The 9,058-nt window shown below is 33.2% G+C and overlaps 1 pseudogene; it reads right to left on the bottom strand.

Moving 5' to 3' along the window:
* Positions 1–5,837: 5,837 nt before the first annotated feature.
* Positions 5,838–6,441, bottom strand: LOC102897311 (annotated as a pseudogene).
* Between the last annotated feature and the right edge of the window lie 2,617 nt (positions 6,442–9,058).

Below are 9,058 nucleotides of genomic sequence, written 5' to 3'. Positions count from 1 at the left end.
TATTTGCTCTGCTATGATATATCCATTGTCGCAGAAATCCTCCTGTCAGGCTTCACCAAATGGTTATCCAACAGCCTTGCTAATCTCTAGTACCTTTGACTACAACGTTTCCTCTGCCTCTTCAGACTTTTCATCATATAAGATTGATATTTTACTGACCTACCTGACTCCACAAATGTGCCACATGACTCCGAGTAGAAGCATCTGCCATACTTTCCATTAGTTTATCCACACAGGATGCATAATGAAATGTCGGAAAGAAGAGAAAGGAATATAAGCATACCATTACAGAAAATTATCAAATTACAAAGAGACAAGAGGAAGAAGAAAGGAACAAAGTAATTACAATTCTATTGACAGAAAACAATGAACAGAATGACAATAGTAAGTCAATACCTATCAATAATTACTTTAAAAGTAAGTGGACTAAATTCTGGATTAAAAAGCATTGGATCCAACTTTATGCTCCTGGCAAGGTACTCACATCACACCAAAAACAAAGGCAACAACAGCAACAATAAGCAAGTAGGACTACATCAAACTTAAAAGCTTCTGCACAGCAAAGGCAACCATCAGTGAAATGAAAAAGCAACCTACCAAATAGGAGAAAATATTTGCATATCATATATCCGATAAGGGATTAAAACCAAAAATATATAAAAAACTCATACAATTCAATAGCAAAAAAACAAACAAAAAAAACAATCCAATTTAAAAATGGTCAGAGAAACTGAACAGACATTTTTCTAAAGACATGTAAGGAACAAATGTACATGAAAAGGTGCTCAATATCATTAATCATCAGGGAAATGAAAATAAAACTACAGTGAGATATAATTCCATACCTGTTAGAATAGCTGTTATCAAAAAGACAAGATGTAACAAATGTTGGCAAAGATGTGGAGAAAAGGGAACTCTGGTGCACTGTTGGTGGGAATATAAATTGGTTCAGCCACTATGAAAAATAGTATGGAGGTTTCTCAAATGATTAAAATAGAACTACTATATGATCCAGTAATTCTACTTCTGGGTATATATACTCATAGAAAACAAAATCACTATCTTAAAGAGATATCTGCAACCTCATAGTCATTGCAAGACATGGACACGATTTAAGTATTCGTGGAAGGAATATATATAATGAAATATTATTCAGTCATAAAAAAGAAGAAGTCCTGCCTGTTCTAACATGGGTGGACCTTGAGGGCATTATACTAAGTGAAATGGGTCAGTCTTAAAAAGACAAATACTGTATGATCTCACTTATATGAGGAATATAAAAAATTGAAACTCATGGAAACAGAACAGATTAGTAGTTAATAGAGGCAGGGGGTGAGCAATGGGTGAAAAGGATAAGGGGGTCAAAAGGTACAAACTTCCAGTTATAAGATAACTTAGTTCTAGGGATGTAATGGACAGCAGGGTGACTATATTTAACAATGCTATTATACATTTGAAAGTTGCTGAGAGTAAATCTCAAAAGTTCTCATTACAGGAAAAAAAATTGTGAGGTTATGAATGTTAACCAAACAATTGTGGTAATCATTTTGCAATACATACATGTATACATATGTCAAATCAAACTATTATCTATCTATATATATCAATATATAATATATAGACTATTTGATTATATAATAATTATATAATATATAAAATATCTAATTAGATTATGATGATATAATATGTACTATATCCTATATAATACATAATGTATTTAAATAAACAATATATGTATGATATCACATACATAAACTATATATCAAGTTATGTTAATACAATGTTTTATATCAAAAAGAAAAAAAATTAAAATAAGTAAGTAAGTAAATAAATAAATAAATAATAAAATAATGAGTCAGAGGTTGGAGTTGGGCAAATATTCTGTAGCTAGTCTCTTCTGCTGCTTTCTGATCTGTTCCCTGTTTCTGCTTGCTCCTAAAAGCATATTGAAAAGAATTCTAGTGTTACTTATTTAAGGATATTACTGCAAGTAATACCTTCATATCTAATTGCCTTGAGTAAGAGGGAGAAACTTCCATATAAATAGAGCTTTTCATATTTGTTATATGAAAGCTTCGTAGTTAAGTGGGATTACCTATTAAAGATCTACTTTTTCTTTCATTTTAGTTTCTTTTCTAAAAGATTCTTGCTGTAGGTTCTTAGAATAACTTTAATTTCCTCCTTACCCTGAGTTGGTGGCTTGATTTAAGTATTGTATAATCTTGATTTATATATAAATCATTTTCTTTTTTCTAAAATTCCAGAAAACATCGAAGCAAAGATAGCGCTGGTGAGCATACGCATGCCAACACCTAAAAGCAAACAGGAGTAAATAATACATATAAGCAAAGCATGTTTAATTTACAAGGTTAGACCTGCATTTATAAGTTTGTGTGCCTGCTAACATTCCCTCTACTAATTTTTAATGAGATGGTGAGAAGCCTGGAAACTGTATCATATTCCTTAGAACAGAAGTACAAAAAAAAAAAAAAAAAAAAAGGGAGCTGCAATCAATTTAGAATATGCCGTATTCTCAGAAGGCTTGCTCTGAAGTACTATAGGAATGGTATACAGAATACATGTTAAAGAAGAAAACTGCAGAGTAAATGTATTTCACAAGAGTCAGTCTGAGTGATTTTTTAAAAAAAATAGATGCAAGATATCTATAATAGAGTAACTGTGCAGTCACTAGAGCATAATGTTTTAAAATACAGATATTTGTAAAGTCTTGCATTAACAGAAAACTGTTATTCCATTGTTCTTTAATAGCCTTTTGGGGGCTTTCTAAAAAAGCTCAGTTTGAAGAACTACTTAAAATAGATTTCTAAAAGTAACAAGTAATAAGATCAAACATTAAAAAAAGTTTATTGTATCTTGGAACATCGCCTGCATATTCTAATCAGGGGGAAACATTTTTATAAAAATATTTGTGTTTCCCTTGATGTGTATATAGAAATATATTTACCTAACTAAAAATGCATTTAAAGTAAAAAGCTATATATATGTCTATATACAATCTTATTTTAATATTAAACCATACAAATATTGTACAAAGAAGTTACAAATAAGATTATATTTATTTTTTGCAATTGTATTGAATGCTTTTTATATTGATCTCTGAATCAGGCTACTGAATGATCAAAATAATGTTTTAAAGCAATTAAAATAATACATCTCAAATATTTTCTAGTCTACTATTATTAAAACACCTATAAATAATTTTTTAAGTCAAAATCTATATATCTCTTAGAACTCTCTCAATTTAGAACACTCTTGACATCCAAAAGTATTTTATATGTCTTCTGAAGGAATCCATTTCTTTGTATCTGTGCTGCTTTTGAACTCTTTGGTGATCTATTAAATACAATAACTATTTTTGCCCTGATTTTGGAGGATGGAAGTAAAACCGTAGTTATTGATTTTACACTTGGAAGATTGGAGCAAGTGCTTTTGTAGACCTCACACGTTGTCGGTAATCTGCTGGCTCATTCAATGTGAGGCAACAGCCAGGGCTGTAACTGCTCCCCCTTGCCTTGGATCCTCTTGAACTTTGCTGACTTCTTTGCTGACTCCTGTCACTGTGAGAGTGACAGCTTCTTCTGCAGGACACACAGAGTTTCCAGTCCACTCTTATGGTTTCCAGCATGATGTGCCCCAGAGCTAGAGACCATGGTTGTGAGTTTAAATTTGTCCTTGCTCTCCTACTTTACCTTTGTCCCTCCTTCTCAACAGATACTCTGTGAACCTCAAGCTCCAGCTACAGAAGCACAGATAACAACAGTCTTACAGCATTTAACTAACATCCATGATAGCTTAGTGGTTCCACTTTTCTGGTTGAACCCTAACTAATCTTATCATAATCATCATCATTGTAAAGGAGGAAAATAACATTAAATAAAATTTAATATAACGAAATAGTGTGAAATAAAAACATTAGCCATAAAAATGTTTATAAGAATCTTTATTCCTTTACATTCTTGTTTAAAGATTCCACACAACTTAAAAGGCGCCTGCCAGCAATTAAGCTATTGTTTCTTAGAACCAAAAATACCCTTCTTTGTAAAAGATTCTGGACCTGGGGTTCTACAGATTCCATTTCCCCTATGTTGGCTGGAATCCTATTGAGTTCTACAGATCGCAATCACTAAAGAGATACTAGACAGCAAGAGAAAGAGGGAAGGATTTGCTTTTTCTTATTTATTAGCTGTTCTGTCAGTGTTACCCTAGCAATGGGTTGCTGCTCTGGCAACTGCAGTCTGCTATAGCAGCCAGCTTCTTTAGTTAATCCTAGAACCAATTTGCCAAAACCCCGCATAAAAGTCCCAACTGATTTCTTTCTTTCCTGAATCCTAGGGATGGTAGCTACTTCTTGTGTTAGCTCAATGTTTTATTTTTCAGTATTCCAACATCTGTTTAACCAGTTCTCTGTATTAAAATGATCTCTGTTGAAAATACTTAGAGTGCTTTTTGAATTCTTGACTAGAGTCTATGTGATGGAAGGCAAAGACAAATTCCTTTTTACTAAAGTATATTGTTTAGTAACTTCATTTACTACTTTATGAAATGCTAAATCACAAGCTACAACTGGTTATCTGGATTTCATATAGAAACAGAAAAAGTGTGTGACCTTTATTTAGATAACTAACAAAAAGTCACAGTACTGGGTTAAAGCAGTGCAGATTGTTTTTGCTTTGTATATGACTACAAAATAGATAGCTTAAAATTTAATACTGATTTTCCTTTCCAGATTCCGCTGTAAGAATCCATACATTTGTCAACTTTTGCTTTAGCACATGATTCATTTTTTTTTAATTTCTTGGTTGCCTGTTGCTCTGTTAATATTAATATGTATGAATGCTTACTTTCGTTCCACAATAATCGAGTAATTATCCAATTGAAAAGTTTTTTTAAGCCTATTCTGATGCCTAAATAAGTAAATTATTATTTAAAAAATTTTAAGTAGGAGTCAGATTAAAATCATCAGCATTTAAAACAATTGTCTATTAAATCATTATTCGAAAACCCAGATAATTTTCACTGCACTTTTAAATTATATAGTGGATGATATTTACCTTGTTTGAACTAACCGTTATTTCTGTACTTGTTATTTCTAATAGATTTTTTTTATATACATGAATGATATTTAACACTTTACTAAGGCATTATTTTACAAATAGTTGCATCTGAACTTTGTATTATGTAACCTGTTGGAATATCTACAAATGATATGTCATCTCTAGGATGTTTTTGAAACAGAGAGGGGCAAAAATAAATGCATTATATTCTGAATTTCACATATATGTGTGTATGTGTGTGTGTGTGTGTGTGTACATATATAAATAATCTATGTGTAATATCACCAAATGTTGACATTGCTGGAAATGAATTGGAGCTCCTTCAGGACATGTGTGTGATTATGTGTGTAAGAAAAAAATAATGAAGCAAGATGGATGCAAATATTACGGAAGTAAAACTTTGGCATTCAGAAGTGAAGGGAAAATGTCAATTTACCTTGGGCTCTGAAAAACAATCTTTTGAAAGTTCAGCCATGCCCATATTAAAAAGCAGTGATCTTTAAATGGATTAGAATATTAGTAATATACATATACTTAATTCCATTCTGTGTGTGTGTGTTGACGCATGTGTGTGTGTGAGAGAGAGATTAAATTTTGAATTGGGTTTCTAAATCTACAAATTAAATATTTCCAATTATGATTCTTGTGTTCTGGATTGTAAACATGCCTAAAGAACAGAAACAGTTTCACAAAAGAAGTCTTTTTTTTTTTTTTTTTTTGACTGCCTTAAATTGATTATTAGGAAAGAATTTTATAAACATATTAGGGGTAACGGTGTAGCTGGAGAGTATTAGCCTTCTCCAAGCTACAAGGTGAGAACCACCAATAGTATGCTAGAACTTATGGCCCTTTTCTGAGGCCAGGGCTCTTGTGGTCTGCAGACGTCCGCATCTCCCTGTGCTTGTGGACTGATTTGGTGATTCACTGGGTGTCAGGATTTTGTCTGCTGGATTTATGGAATGGATAAGGATAAATGAGGATAACCTCAAAGAATTTGTATGTGGAATCTTCACCAACACAGTAAGAATTCAGGACTCTCAGAGCCCCACAGTAGTGTCCAGCTTGCTCCTCGGCAACAGACTGAAAGATTTGCAAATTTTATCTAGTTAACACCATGATGGACAGGCTTGCTGTAGGTCGCACCCTTAGGAATAGGGCGTTTGGGGCCACCACAGCGTACACGAATCTAATATATGACATGGCCTTGCATCCCAGCCTGTGCGCTTTATGGGGCCGGGTGGGGCGGAGGGCCCTGTGGAGCACAGAGAACTGGCAGTACTGCCAACAGAGCACCCTGACAAGGAAAGCACATGACATCGGACTGCTTCTTCCTCCATAGCTCCTAGATGTACTTATAAGCGCCCATCCTGGCTTACCTGATGGCTACAGCCAGAGGAAAGGAAAAAGCAGAAGTCTTAAAATCTTGAAAATAAAAGCTCAATTTTTAAAATAGCTTTCTAGATGAGAAATAAAAGTTTTATCAAGGAATTCAGAACACAAGTGCAAACCAGTTGTGCCTAGAGTTAGTAATTTAGAATAGTTAAAACTCCCTTTGTCTCAGAATTTCTTTTTCTGTTAAATCTCTCTCGTGCTCTCTCTCTCTCTTCTTCCCTCTCTCTTTGTCTGTCTCTCCCTCTCTCTCTCTGTCTCTTGCTGTTCCTCCCCCATCTCTTCTCCCTCTCCCTTTCTCTCATCAGATTTGGTGTGTGTGCACATACCCACAAAAAAGACAGAGACAATGTCTTCTGTCAGATCTAGCATTATAAGGTCCTTAACCCTTATAATTCCATATTAAGAGAGAGACTTTTACCCTTAACTTTCATATAACAACTTTTACTGAAGGACTGATTGGCTCTGTTTGTGTTACCTTTTGGGGACGATTTGAACTTTGCGTTGCCCCAGCAACTTCCTTTGTTCCCCTGTCACTCATGTCTGACTGGCTACCTAACATTTGGACAAGGTGATCTCCTCTTAGACCAATCACTGTAAACTGAGTAACTCTGGCTTACTCTGGACCATGTGTCTTACCTGAAGTCAAATTACATATATCCATAATAACTTTTCTAATAGTACAAAGAAGCCTGTGATATATATTACCCCGAGATGTAATATGTAATACTTAACTTTGTTTCACCTTAAGAGAGTGAAAAAGAACAATAATTAATCAATGGAGGTTATTTATTCCATTTAACATAAATTGTCAAATTTCAACTGCTTTTTCTCAAGTTTTTAGCTCTAATATGACAAAATTACTAACCCTGTAACAGTTAATTCTGTTTACTGTTACCATTCACACTAATTGAAATATTGTATAATTTCATTAAAAAGTATAACAGTTTCAATATCTATTATTCTGTATTGTGAATATTATTGACAACTTCTGTGCTGTGCCTTTAACATAGCCTAGCTAACAGTTCCTATATTCAAGATTCAGAACTTCACATAATCCAGATTGTCTCGTTTATAAATACTTATTTGGAAATGTTTTGCATGAGGAAAAATTGAACTCCTGCCTGTCCTGTAAGAGGCAGCTGAAATCTAGTCATTTCATAAAGATTTTCAAATTATTTTAGTAAGAAAATACTGTTGCCTAACTCGAAATTCCTATAGCACATATCACATGAACCAGTGATTTACTTCTTAACATTACAAATTTTATTATTCATTTTTATGAGGTTATATTTACTAGCTCTATTTAGACTGTAAACTTTCTAAAGATGTGTATTTTAAGCACCAGTTGTAGAGCCTAACATATATTGGTCTAATATTGACAATTTCTACTGGCCCCTCATGTACTGAATGTGCTACAGATGAGCCACATACATAACTCCATCTCATCATTCCTGGTTTACTCCATGATAAGATGTCATCTACCACCCTTGGAAATATTCAGGAAAGTTGTCATATTCTTTTCCTTTAAAGATGATTATGATTCATAAAGAAATCAACAGCTTATTTTAATAATTTGTCATTAGAAAAGAAGCATAATTACAAAACACCTATTTTTGATAAGATGCCAAAGATGTTCATGGAAATATAGACAAGGATGTTTCAGACAGGACACTCTGGGGTTTTCATCCCCAAGAGTACAGAACATCATTTCACTATCTTAGGAGTCCCCCTTTGTTTCCTTCAGACCCTTCACAGATAAGAATGCACTTCACATCAAAGTCCTTAGGTACTAAGGGCTTCAGAGTTTGAAAAATTATGGGAGGGAGTCTCTGTGTTTGTACCAGAGACTGTGCTATATGTTCCAGAAAACTTTAAAAAATTTCGTCTTCAACTTTGGAACTGCAGAAGTAGTTTTAGCATTCCAAATTTCTCTTCTCCAAAATTTTAAGTGTCATGTTTTATAGATTTAAGTTATAAAGTTCAATGATAATAGTCATTGTGAAATTTGAATTTTTTGATGGTTTTAATTAAATCTGTCATATTTCATTGCATATTATGCATTTCTAGGAAAAAATTGTTTATATTAGAATAAGAGGTACTACATGCACATCTAAAAACATACTTATCAATTTCTTAACCATGATATTTTAATTCTCAATACAACAAACTCAGCATAATCTTTAATATAATGATTTAAATAAAAAGTATTTCTGTAAGAAATTTAAAACAATCTTATCCCTAATTGGTAATTTTAAAAGTTTGCTCACTTTCAGTCAGTTTTCTTATATATTTTGAATCATATTAGATTTATGAAAGATAAATAATATAGAACATTTTAATTAGGTGCCCAAATAAACAGAACACAATCAGCTACTATAAAAGTGGTTATGTTCCTTTCAGCATTGCAAGGAAAACTGTCCTACGTTTGACCCTTGATTCCACCACCAGAGATGTACTCCAAATCAGTACATAACAAAAGGATTTCTCTTTGCAAATGTTAAATCCCAACTCATTTTCTTCTGGATCCAACAGTCCCACAGCTTTTCCTCTCTCAACATGAATGACAGGGTTGTGAAAGCAAACAGCTGTCG

Source organism: Pteropus alecto, unplaced genomic scaffold (assembly GCF_000325575.1).
Source record: "Pteropus alecto unplaced genomic scaffold, ASM32557v1 scaffold38, whole genome shotgun sequence".
In the NCBI taxonomy this organism is placed as follows: Eukaryota; Metazoa; Chordata; class Mammalia; order Chiroptera; family Pteropodidae; genus Pteropus; species Pteropus alecto.
Note: the sequence above shows the minus strand (reverse complement) of the source record. Positions and strands in the feature narration are given on the sequence as shown.